The 12927-nt window shown below is 57.0% G+C and overlaps 1 protein-coding gene across 2 annotated transcripts in view; it reads right to left on the reverse strand.

The window, feature by feature from the left end:
- The window catches only part of FXYD6 (FXYD domain containing ion transport regulator 6), a 30806-nt gene extending 19708 nt beyond the window's left edge, over positions 1-11098 (reverse strand). Inside the window, exon 1 of one of the 2 annotated variants that reach the window (XM_042957925.1) lies at positions 10942-11098. The gene's annotated coding sequence lies outside the window, so the exon portion shown is untranslated. The remainder of the gene's footprint in view (positions 1-10941) is intronic. The other variant, XM_042957924.1, reaches the window with a different exon arrangement.
- Between the last annotated feature and the right edge of the window lie 1829 nt (positions 11099-12927).

The following is a 12927-nucleotide window of genomic DNA, read 5'->3' on the forward strand; positions in this document are numbered from 1 at the left end:
GGCAGCCCCAACCCAGAGACACAGCAGCATGAGAAACAGAGGGCCCAAGGTAGCAGAAGAGGAAGGAAATCCCAGAGGAAGAGAAACTGAACAGGGGAGGCACCCAAAGGGAAGTTCGAGAGGAGGCTGACAAAGGAAAGACCCGATGAATCAACCAAGCGAGGTTGGCCAAGGGCAGTCCCGGCAGAGACCAAACGTGAGGAAGAGAGACAGAGAGACACAGGTGGCAAAGCAGAAAGGCCGGGACTGCTGTGAGACGAGCCAGTCTGCTCTGCAGAAACACCAAACAAGCCTTCGTGCCACCGTCCTCCCTGCGAGGCCCTCTCTGGGCCTCCACCCTACCCCTGCATGCCCTAGGCTGGGTGCTGAGACTCACAGGCACAGGGTCAAGCACACTCACGCCTCGGGCAGCCCTAATCCCCCTGCCTCTTGGGTTGAAGGGGCGTTGGGACAAGGTACACCAGGACAGAGACTCTTCCACCCTGGACCTCCGAGTGCACCTGCGGCTGCTGTCAAAGAAACGGGGAGCACCCTTCCTGCTCCCGATCCCCACCCACGGGGGGCCGAAGGGGCCGAGGGTGGCGATGGCGATGTTGATAACATCATTTGCAAGACAGCCTGCTTACCAGACGGTTTCACAAGCGCCAGCTCAAAGGAGTATCACAACCACGTGTGACGCTGGGGAACCGGCCATTTTACGGACCAGAGGAGGTGAGGCCCGCCGTGACTCGCCCGCGGCCCCGTGGCAAACGGTATCGGCTCCTGAGTCTCTGGGGGGCCGAATGCTGACGGTGCCCTTCCAACTCTTGCTGCCTCCCTGGCCAGTGTGGCAATGTGTGGGGACTAAGGGAGATGAAAATACTGACCCTGACCCCACGCCCCAGCTGGGCTCATTTGATGGGCGTGCTCTCCCCCCAGGCCAGAGGGGAAACACGGGTAAGCATAACGCAAATTAAGTTAGATAGCTGTGTTTAACTTCCGCACGCACGCGTCATGTCACTTTCATCCCTCACAGCGGCCGGCTCAACTCTGCGCTGTCCACTATGACCGATGTCAGGGGAGGGCTGGGACCCCGGAGCCCCCTGGGAGGAGAGGGGAGGCCTGGCCTGCCGGCCATCGCCGAACCCCGGCTCACAGTTCTGCCCCTTCACCCCCAGCTGACGCACCCTCGTGTCCCTCCTCAGCCCCCACCGCCCACAGCAGCTGCCGGGTACCCTGACGCTCTCTGGCCCGCGAACATCAGCGCCTTCATGCCGCAGCCGGACTGTGTCCCACACGACCCGCAGGTGATTCCCGTCCATCAGAGCTTGGGGAAGCCAACAGAACTACCAGCCCAGCCCCCAGCAGCCTTTCAGAGCGGGCTGCCAAGCTGCAGATCCCCCCCCCCCTCCTTTTTCTTCTAGAATGGCTCAGAATTAGATCAGGGTATAGAACTGAACTAAAGACCACCCCTCCTCAAAAACAGATCCACATCCACAACATTGTCCCACGGGAAGATGCTTTAACTTCACCAAATGCTTCTTTTCAAATACTATCCGATCCTAACGGTCGCGTATATTTCAGCCTGCATTCTTAGATCAGATTGCTTTCCAGACCGCTGAGATCGGCCTGCATTTAGGCGGAGCAAAGAAAAGTAAGGTTGGGACGGGGTGTAACTTGGGAGAGAATGGCACTATTCTCCTTCCGGGAATCAAATTAATACGGCTTTATTGATGGCCTGCTTTTGCCTGGGCAACTTAGTCATCACCGAGGGTACGACACACACAGTCACTGCCTCCAGGAGCTTACAGTCTAACAGAATTCACAGGGTCCCCCCTGCCCCCCAGCCTCCACACTGCTGTCGGACCTGACAGCTCTTTCTAGGGCAAACAACATGGTCCCAGCCATGCTCACTCCTGCAATATCTCTACGATCTGGCCTTCTCTCTCTCCCCACTCTCAAAATCAATAAACTTGAAAAAAAATACAATTTATATGAATAAATAAATAAATAATAGAAACTTTTTGGGGAGCCTGGGTGGCTCGGTCAATTGAATGTCTGACTTGATTTCAGCTCAGGTCATGATCCCAGAGTCATGGGATCAAGCCTTGCATTGGGCTCTGCAATGGGTGAGGAGTTTGCTTAAGATTCTCTTTCTCTGTCCCTATCCCCTTCTCATGGTCTCTCTAAATTTTTTTTTTTTTTTAAAAAGAAAGAAATGTTTTACTGTGGCGTATAAATACCTCTAAGTCTATCCATTTTCTACCCTTCCAGTATTTTCTCCCATACTTTCAGCTAAGATAGTCGACTCCTGTTTCCTGCTGTTCCCACCGCTTGGAATGCCCTTCCCTAAAGCAAAAAGAATATGAAAACAGAGAGAGACAAACCCTAAGAGACTCTTAAATACAGAGAACAAACTGAGGGTTGCTGGTGGAGTGTTGGGTCGGGGGTGGGGGAGGATGGGCTCCACAGGCAAGGGGCATTAAGGAGGACACTTGCTGGGATGAGCACTGGGTTTTATACATAAGTGATGAATCACTAAATTCTATTCCTGAAAAACATTAATTAAAAAATAATAAGATTTAAAAAAAGAGAGAGAGAGTATGCCCTTCCCTAATGTGCAGCCAAGGTTGAAAAATGCTGTCTTTGTCCAACGACCTCTCCAGCCTACGGACTGAACTGTATGCTTCTTTCCCCCAGACTCAACGTGCACCTGTCGCCTGTCATTGGCACTGATCCGGCACACCGCACTTTCTGTTTCAGGCTCTCTTTAACAAGGCTCTCCTAGCTGAAAAGTCTCTGTGCCACCCCGTGACTTGCAAGAAACTGAGGCCGGACAGCCAGCCAGTGAGTGCTAGCTGACAGACGGATGTTTGAAGGAGCACAGCTGTAATCGCCAGGCCCTAGAATTGTGTCGGGGAGGCGTGGGGGGCACCGAAAACCCAGTCCTATCAACAGCAACCGTGATGATTCACACGGATCGCACGTACCCTTGATGTTGATGTGGCATGATGAAAATAGCATTCCGCCTCTGTGATTTTCCTCCCCAAAACCCATAAGCCCGGTCGAGTCATGAGAAAAAAGTCAGACAAATCCGAGGTTGAGGGGTATCCTACCATATGGATGACCAGTCCTCCTCAAAACTGTCAAGGTCATCAAAAAAAAAAAAGGCAAGTCTGAGAAATTGGCACAGTCCAGAGATGCCTAAGGAGACAAGACAACTGAGTGGAATGTGGTATTCCAGACAGGATCCTGGAACAGAAAAAGAACATTAGGTAAAAACGAAGGACGTCTGAAGAAAGTATGGACTTTAATTAATAGCAATGTATTAGTGGGGCGCCTGGGTGGCTCAGTCGGTTGAGTGTCCAACTTCAGCTCAGGTCATGATCTCACAGTTCGTGAGTTGGAGCCCCACGTTGGGCTCTGTGCTGACAGCTCAGAGCCCGGAGCCTGCTTTGGATTCCGTGTCTCCCCCTCTCTCTGCCCCACCCCCACTCACGCTCTGTCTCTCTCTGTCTCCAAAAATGAATAAATGTTTAAAAAAAATTTTTTTTTATTTCAGTTAGAAACAAAACAGCCCCCAAGCCCATCCCATCACCTCCCACGTCTGTTCACCTTCCTGGCAAGCAGGGTGCAGCCCTGTGCCCTGTTCATGACGTCTGACGCTCCTGTAACAGAGGCCAGGCTTTTACAGCTCAGAAGCACAGAGCCAAAATCCAGCAAAGGCTTTTAAAGCTGCATTTAAAACAAGTGTTTTGGGTCTAACCAGAGGTCACTGATGGATCTGTGGCCTCCAGAGGAAAATGCAACCTGTTCCCTTGATTTGCATTTTAAATGCCCGTCAAATAAACAGTAAACATCAATTATTCGGTTTAATAACCTAACTTGAAATGACTGGCCCCTTACAAAGTTCCAAAGAGGGGCTGATGAACAGAGAGCACTCTAAGCCTGGGATTAAGGAGACGGCAGAGGGCAGTGACACTGTCACAGGCCCAAGGGGCCTGAGTTACTGAATTCCCTGCACTGCCCCAAGGCGGCTATAAGCATGACAGGGCACCTCGGGCCCAGACCATCATGCTGACACTTCCCAGGGTGGCCCCTTCCTCCTGAATCCCTCTCACTGTCTTGCGGGGCCTCCCCGAGTATCCCCCTCTCTGGGTCTGCCCCCACCCTCCTTCACTCACAGAGGAGGGTGGGAGGCTGAGCCCACAGGTCCCTGTGACTCAAAGCTATTTCTCTGGAGCCCAAACCCAATCTAGCCTGGCTGCACAGGGGGAGTGGGAGGGACAAAGGTCCTTTATTATGTAGAGAGGACTTATTATTTCAACCCAGAGGCACCTTTATCTTTAACATGGAGTTCCTTTGGGGGAAGAGACACACAGTCAAAGGAAAAAAAGAATGGACCACGCAAAGAAATAAGGCCCTTTCCTTGGAAAGGGATACACAGAGTTCACAAAGCACAAACACAGGCCTGGTTTCTAAAAATTTCCCTGGAAAGACCCCAAGCTGACCCACCAGTGGGGGCCCGGTGCCTCGCTGGCCCCCGCTATCCCTGCCAACTGTGACGATCCTCACGATGCCATCCCAGCCACTGCCCCAAGAGCTCTTCCGGACAGGACAGCCCAGAGACACAGAGCAGGGCTGTGTGGCCGACTCTGGCACAGGCCAGGGACACAAGTTGCCCAGGGTCAGGGAGCAGGACTGTTGCCTGCCGGCTGCAAGCTCAGAGGGCCCAGGCCCCTTCCCCTAGGGGAACTCCATCTTGTTCCAGGGAATCTAGACGGTGGGCGGCATCGCGCAGGAGCCCGGGGCCAGCCCCCCCGCCCCGGGGAGGCTGGGCAGACGTGAATGAGTCAGGCCAGCAATGGGATCACCTCCTCCACATGCCCGCTGACAAAGACCCATTCAAGAGAGGCCAGACAAGCATTCCCAGAGGCAGAAACAGAAACTCAGAGCAGCTGCCAAGGCCAGAGGCCCACAGCACCCTGCCCACGGTCAGACCACAGTACCAGGCAGCTTGGCCAGGCCCCTTGCCCTTCCCCATCCAACAACCCAGCTCCTGGAAAGCACAGCTCTGGCCTGCACGTCCCAGCCTGCAGGGCGCTTTGAATGTACTCACATCGTCTTGTTTCGCAGTGGCAGGGGTGGGGGCATGGGGACAAACCCTGACCCCAGGGAAATCTGCCCTGCCTCCAGATGGCAAGGGTGGGTACACGTGCACGTTCGGAGGGTTTATACAACCTCGTGTGCCTCCACTCCAGGAAGCACACTGTCCCCTCCCTCCTGCCACAAGCCCTCGTTCCCCTGTTCCCGCTGAGCCAAGGCCCCTACCTCTTCCCACGTATGCACTGCCATAACTAGTGTGTGTCTCCTCCATCAGACTATGAACTCCCTGGGGGTGGAGGCACATGCTAGGCATCCTCGGGGCTCCAGCACTCAGCAAAGCAGCCGCTCAGTAAATGTCGATTCCCCACTGCATGGATGTTGCGTATGATTATCCCTTGTGGTTATGATCCAATCCCAGCTCAGAACAACCCCGGGCACCTGCATAGGCTTCGTCAGGAATTTAAAAACTTTCTCAGCGCCCCTCCCTTCCACTGCCTCATTTCTGCTCTCTGGGGCTGTGTCAAACCCCACTCACCAAAACGCTATGAGTCAGCTTCCCTCCGCTGACCTCAGACCTTCGGCACCCTCCAGACCCCGGATGGGGTCGAATTCTTGTTTTCTGGATTCTACCAGGGGAACCGCCCCCGCCGCGACGGCGCATGGGCACCAAGGAACGCACGCCTTAGGGACACGCAGGATGCATTCCTGGGTCTGAGCGACTGGCAGGGAGGCAGTTCTGCAGGGCAAGTGGGCTTTCAACACCTCCTGGTGGGCGAGGACTTTCTCCCATATGTTCAGTTCACACATGCTCACTGGACTTTCTCCAGGTGCCCAGCACCATGCCAGGCACCGTGTGGGGGACAGATCCTGCCTTTGAAGAGGTAAGAAAGGTGGAGGGGAGACGGCGGGCCTCGTACTCTAGGCGGAGAGTCAACAGGGCATTCAGGGGGCCCAGGGGGAGGAAAGCACTTCTGTTTACTGGGAATTAGGAAAACCTATTTGCAGGAATGAGCACTGGAGAGGAGCCTCGGAGGCTGATGTAACAACAGCGAGTTACTCCATTCCCATAATAATAATGTCATCACTGTTATTATCGTCATAGCAGCTAATATCTCCTGCTTACTACATGCCAGGCGCCGTGTGAAGCACCTTACACAGCTCACCTCCGTCATCCCCATGCTTGTGTGACAGATAAGGAAACCGAGGCCTAGAAAGTTAAGAAACCTAGGAGGCATCAGAACCCAGATTTGAACCCAAGTCTGCGCGCCAGCCTCTGTTCGGCAGGCCCGAGGGAGGGCTCGTTCCGGGTAGGACCTGAGCACAGGCAGACAGGAGGAGAACACAAGGCCAGGGATGCCCCACCTGGGGACAATGCCCGGTGCATGGCCACACCCAGGTTACGAGAGCCTCAGTGCTGATGCCCAGGCACCTGTCCTTATTAACGGACCACGGAGAGCCACGGGAGGTGTGACGTAGCCGGACTCCATCGGCGGGACCACCGGTCAAGTGGATCGGGGCTGACAGAACAAGGCAAGGGACCGTCACAACGGTCTGGGTGCCAGACTGCAGCTGGGTGAGGCGAGAAGGGGTGTGGGGACCTGCGAGCACGTGCCCACGGGAGAGGGATGGCAGGTTACGTATGTGTCAAAAAGGGAAAGTGCGTGCACGTGTGAGCCCACGTGCGCATGAGTGCCGGGCCCTTCCGGCTGAAGATGGCTGCAGAGCCTTCCTGATGGGAGGAAAGGACGGGACAAGGCGACTGATCAAGGTGAGCAGGAGGGCTCTGAGAATGAGAAGCTATTCTTTTCACGGCTCTGCTGGGTCCTGAGACGCGGCCTAATGCATCCAAGGGACTCGGCTGACGTTTGTTAAAAGGAGGCCCAAGTCAGATATTCTGAGGGAACAGTCACATTCCCATGGCCCAGCCTGGTCCCCAGGGTCCCAGCCCCCTGCCTGGACTTCGTGCTCCGCCCCCCCAGCCGCTCTGAACATCTGAGTAACAAATGTGTTCCTGTGTGGGATCCAAGCTGACTTCAGACTTCCCCAGGTCAAGGTCTCTCCTCCTCCCTCCTATTCCAGAGCAGAGACGATGCTGACAATTGGTTCCAGGCTTTTGTCTCGGCCAGAGAGATTTTGCTTCTCATCAGGCACAGAAAGCCCTGCTCAACTCCCGGGGCCACGGCCACAAGCTGGCCAAAGGCTCTCCCTCTCGGGGATTTCACAGACCCACCAAATGGTGGCCCCGGGTCTCATCCTCTGCAGAGAACACCTCTTTCAACCTTCTACCCAGCCTGTTTTAATCCTGGCAGAACAGAACAGGTAGACCAGTGTCCAGGAGGGGCTGGCTCCTACACCCTGAGAGAAGAAAACCCAGTTTCAGTGTCTGGGGCAACTCCCGTTGGACTGGGTGAAAGGGGAGGCTTTCTCCAAAGGAACCAGAGACCGGACCCTCTCTTGCTCAGCTCAGCTACAACCCTGTATTATGAAATAATGAGCACAATTTGGCACCAGGAGAGAAAAGGGCTCTCAAGATTGTATAATCTACCAAAATTAGAGGAAGAAATGGCTTAGAAATCATGGAATCGAAACCCCTTATTGACAGAGGTGGAAACAGAGGTCTAAAATTGTGGAGGCTTTCACCTGCCTGAAATCAGTCTAAACTATTTCTGACTTTCACCAGAAGCCCAGTTTGCATCCAAAAGGGTATCTGTGGGATGAATGCACTTGCCCTTGGGCCAAAGCCAGGACTAGAACCTGGGTCTGTGCCTCCAGGCTCATAGCCTTTATGCTTCAGGCTCTCTGCCTCCAGGGACTGTGCCTGTCACGACTGGTTTGCTTCCTCCGGGGCGCTCAAGCACTGGGGCAGAAGCAGGTGGGTGATTTGTTAGACAGTGAGTCCTAGGGGCCGCCTGGCACAGTCTGCCCTCCAGATGGCAGCCAGCTAAGTCCAACAGGGCTGCGGGGCAGGGGAGCATGTGCTCTGGTTTATGGGGGATCCAGGTGGGCTGACTCACCTAAGGCTGCGGGAAGTTTCCAGGGTCCAGGGAACTGCTCCTTCTCCCCCCTCTCCTAGCCACACCCTCCAAGAAAATACAATAGAGCAGGCTCTTGGCTCACTCGGGTACCCGCCTTGGGCACCTGCCCTTTGGGGAGGGATAGCTCAGTCCACCAAGGATTGCCAGCAATAGAGAAAAGAAGGCAAGAGATGTGGGATGGGAGTGTGGTGTCACAAATCCTAGCTGAAAAGTCAGAAAGCCTCAGCCACCGCTGGGTGTGTGTGTGTGTGTGTGTGTGTGTGTGTGTGTGTGACTTCTGAGCCTGTTTCCTCGTCTTCACGACGTCCTGATTGGATGTTCCCTCAGGGCCCCTTGTGACCCTCAGAAATCTAGGATTCTCTTCTTCCTCACTCTAGTGTCCCTAGTAATTAATACACAGTAGGTACTCAAAACAAGTCACTGAATGAATGAATGAATGAATGAATGAATGAATGAAATAGATACTCCGTCAGTCCAAAGTGCAAGCGGAGGCCGGGAAGGCAATTCTTCCCTCTGCTGTCCACCCAGGTGTTCGCCCTGAACACCACCGAAGCCACGGGTCTTGGAAAAGCCCCAGCAATGCAGGAGCCCTTTGCAAACTGGCTTCCTCTCCCAGATGCACAGATGTGGCCGGAGGGGCCACAGGAAGCGGGGAAATGTGCCTAAAGGAGAGAGGGTGGCCTGGACCCCCAACAGGAGCAGATCGCCGGACGCGTGCCCTCTTACCGCCTGGCTCCTCTCCTTCCAGCCCCTCCTGGCCCTGTCTCCACTCGGTCCTCTTCCTGCCCTCCCTGCACCCCTCCCCCCCACTTGCTCCCTCGCTCAGCCCTACCACCCGTCCTCCCTCCTTTGTGGAGGCTCTCAGCCCTCTGCTGGTCCCCAGGCTGCCCGATCCTGTTAGCCAGGAAGACTCCGGGGGGCTGAGATGAGACCGCCAGGGTGGGCCAGGAGCCTCAGGCTTTCTCAGGGTCCGGGCAGGGAGGGCTTTAAATTCTGGTTGTGTGCTCAGCCTCTTGAGGCTAGGACCTAGGGGAGGGGCTCCTCTCTGAGGGAAGCTGGAAGTTGCGAGTGCATTTCTCTCTACCTCCTAACCCGGCGTCCCCAGGGAGATGTTTCCTTCTGGCCTTCCCTGGGCCTTCCCTACACACACTCCCGCACAGAGCCAGATGAGGCAGGAAACTGCCCTCTCTCTTCCAGCTCCAGACTTCTCTCGAAGTACTGTGTGTGTGTGCGTGTGCGTGTTTTCGTTGGTGTGAGAGCACACGCAATGTGGGAGTGGCATTGAGGGTGCTGTGCAGGATGAACTGGGTGTGCACGCGGTGTATCGGCGGGATGAGATACACGTACCTGTAGTGTGTTCGAGTGCGTGGCACGACAGAACGCGTGGTGCGTGTGTGTGAGGGAGTGTGTGCGGGGCGGTATGCACGGATATGCACGGATATGCGTTTGGGGCGTTTGGGGCACATTTGCGGGGTGTAGTGGGGGGCAGCTGGAGCGAGGAAGCCACTGCCTGGGTTCCAGGTGGGAGCCGGCTACCCAGGGTCTCCGAGCCAGAGAAGCCAGGGATAACCAGTCTCTAGGCAACCATGTTGGGGGGGGGGGAGGGGAGGCGATATGGAGGTGAGGAATGGGCAGGAAAAGGAGGGAGGCTGAGAATTGAAGAGGGGTTTCCATGGCAACTGCCAGGGAGGTCACGTGCGAAAGGCTAAGTTGCGGAAACAGATACACACATCCACGCATCCACAATATGAGGGTGGCGGGCCCCCGGGGCGGGGGTCCTTCCGTAGAAGACGGGAGCTGCGCACTGACCCATCTCCGAACCTGGAAATCCGGGCCCAGCCGGAGGGCCCAACGCCAAGGAGACAAAGGAAGTGGAGGAAGAAAGAGGCCACAGCCTCCCCCCCCCGCCCCCCCATGTGTGGGGTTTGGCAGCAGGGCCTGACCGGGCCCAGTTCTCCAGCACCGCCGCTCCCTGCGCCCACCCTCGGGTGCTTTCCCGACCAGCCACCACTTGTAAGAGCCAGAAGCAAGCGCCAGGAGCCAGAGCCGCCCTTCCAACTGTCCACGGAAGCCCAGCAAGACACAATGGGGGAGGCTCAGCCAGGGCCGGCCCTGCTGGGGAAAGGGGCTGGGCGTGAGGAAAGGAGAGAACCGGGGATCGGGGAGGCCCCCTGGAAGAAAACAGGACTGGATAAACAAGAAGGAGGGAAAACAACTGATGCAGACATTCTCATGAATCCACGCTCGGAACCCCAGCCCTTCTTTACCTCCCCACCCCCCCGCCGCCCCCCAGCCCCTTGCCCACCGCCCTGCCCCAGCCCCCACGCCACCCGAGCACCAAACCAGCCGTCCCATTTTGCATGGCTCCGTGTGTCTACACTCGCCTCCAGCCACGTCCCCGTCTTCACATGCCCACCCTCCACTCAAGTGTCCATGGCCGCCCAGTAACAAAGGGGAGGCTCCCGCTAGATCGGGGTGGGAGCTGCCCCTTCCCCTTCTCCAAAACACCGTAGCCCCACGCCCCGGGGCAGAGGCGAGGGCGCTGCCGTCACCGGCTTCACCCGCACCGCCTGGCGGGCCTCCCCCGCGAGAGGCCACGCTCCCCTTCCGACGCCCACCCCACCACCACCCCCCCCCCCGGGTTTACAGCCCCCAGCGCGTTCCCGCCGCCCGGGCTGCCGGGGGCCCTCGGGGGCCGCTCACACCCACCGAAACAAACAAAACGCGGCAGCTCCCGGCGCCGCCGCGATCGGTCCCCACCCCGGCCTCCTGCCGTCCTCGGAAGAAGCGCCCAACTTTGCCTCCCGCCGCCGCCGCTTACCTGCACAGCGCGGGCCCCTCGGAGACAATCCCCGGAGGACGCACGGAGTCCGAGGAGCTGGGAGTGGCGGGGCTGGGGGCAGGGCGGTGGGAGAGGCTCTCGCGTGTTTCCCGCCTCCCCTCCTGCGCAGGGCTGGGGCGGGCGGGAGCGGCGCGGCCGGCGCGGGTGGGAGAGGGGGGCGGGGCTCGGCCGGGCCGGGCTCCGGGAAGGGCCGCCGCGGTGTCACCGGGGAGCGTGGCGCGTCCGGGGTGAGGGAGGGCGCCTCTCGGGGGGTGGGGGGTGGGGGGGGCAGGCCCCGCTCCAGAAGCAACAGGAGACGGCCGCCGAGGGGGCGGGCCCGCGCCCGGGATCTGCCGCCAGCTGCTGCTTTTTGGTTTTCCTCCGGGGACGGTGGGAAGGCAGCGAGACAAACACAATGACAGAGCTAGTGTCTCTCCGAAATAGTAAACCGAGGGGAACGGGGAAATAACCCAGCACCAGACACAGCAACCCACGTTAATTGGGAGCCTTGGCAATTAGGGGGAATGTGTACCGAAAGCATGAATGGCTGTGTCGTAGGCGCCTGAGCCCGCCCTGGTTGTAGCTGTCATTTTCAGCTGGAGCCAGGTGGGGGGCGCTCACCCGAGTGACAGGTGTGCTGCCTAGAACCTCCTCTTCAGGGCCCCTCATCCTGGTCCTGCCAGGTCGCAGGACTGCCCCCACCCCCCCAACCCAGTCCTCAGGGTCCAAATTTAAGATGACATCTGAATTTCAAGATGTAAATCCTGGCTCTGCGACTCTCCCTGGGAGGTAGCCCTGAGCAAATCGCTAAAGGAAGCTCTTGAGCCTCAGTTTCCTCACAGATGACGATGGCTGGGTTACACTCACCTCTTGAGAGGCTTAGCCCAGGAGCTCAGAGTGAGTGCTCAATAGTCCGGTACAAAGGCCCTGAGGCAGAAGGAGCAAGCTGCTCACTCCTCAGGGCTGTGAGCAGCAGGGCTTATAAGAGGGGACCAAGTCAGGCAGGGGCAGAAACCAGAAAAACACAGTAAAGGCTGGCTGGCCACACAGTCGTAGCCAGGAAGTCACGTTGCCTGCCATGAGGCTGTCAGGGTGAGAGGGGTTTCCTGAGAGAGACTGGTTGTCCACACCTAGGCAGGACCACAGAGACTTTCTTACAGACCCTGGGACAGAGGGATATGGCCAGGAAGAGACCCAGCCCCACCTCCAACACCCCCAGCTCCCAGCCTCAGTATTTTCATCTGCAAAATGAAGGAGACTAGCTAATTTTTAACAAATGAGAAGTTCTCAAAATCCCAAGGCAGGACATACTCAAGAATTCAAAAAGGCTCTGCACAGATGTGGACACCATCAAGGATTACTGAGAACAAGTGGGTAGCCCCCCCTAAGGGAGACCGGCAGGGGGACAGCTCCGACCCGTCGGGCACAGGACCTTGGACAAAACGGACATGGTTCTGGGACAGTCCCCAAGTTCTGTGGGTGCCTCCGAAAGCTAAAACTCTAAGGCTGGCTCCGATCCTGCGAATCCACGGGTCTTGACAGGGACCAAGTAGCCTTTCTGTCCCTGTCTTTTCCTCTACAAGTGAGAACTTGGTGACAGCTGTCCTCCATTGTCTTCTGCTTTCAGTGGGGGGGAGAGACGAAACCACTCGTCTCTCGTGTCCTTGGGCACGTGTCCTTGGTAGGCTCGTGTCCTTGGGCAAGTGGACTCATCCTTCCCAGATGCCCTTAAGTGCTGCCTTTGGGCCATTTCTCTGCGCTGCTTTTTCAAAGTCCCTACTGCTGGAGACACATCAAACCCAGGGCTTGGCACACCTGTTGGGGAAAAAGGAACCCCAAAGCCAGGTCACCTGGAGTACCAGCCCCTTTTCTGCCAGAGAATTGCAAGGTGTTTGGCCACACGACTTCCTGGGGACACCTGCCGCCACGGCTGCCTGGCAAAAGGCTGCAGAGGGAGAACAGGACCTCCGATCACTGGAGGAAGGG

This window comes from Panthera tigris, chromosome D1, assembly GCF_018350195.1.
Source record: "Panthera tigris isolate Pti1 chromosome D1, P.tigris_Pti1_mat1.1, whole genome shotgun sequence".
NCBI lineage: Eukaryota > Metazoa > Chordata > Mammalia > Carnivora > Felidae > Panthera > Panthera tigris.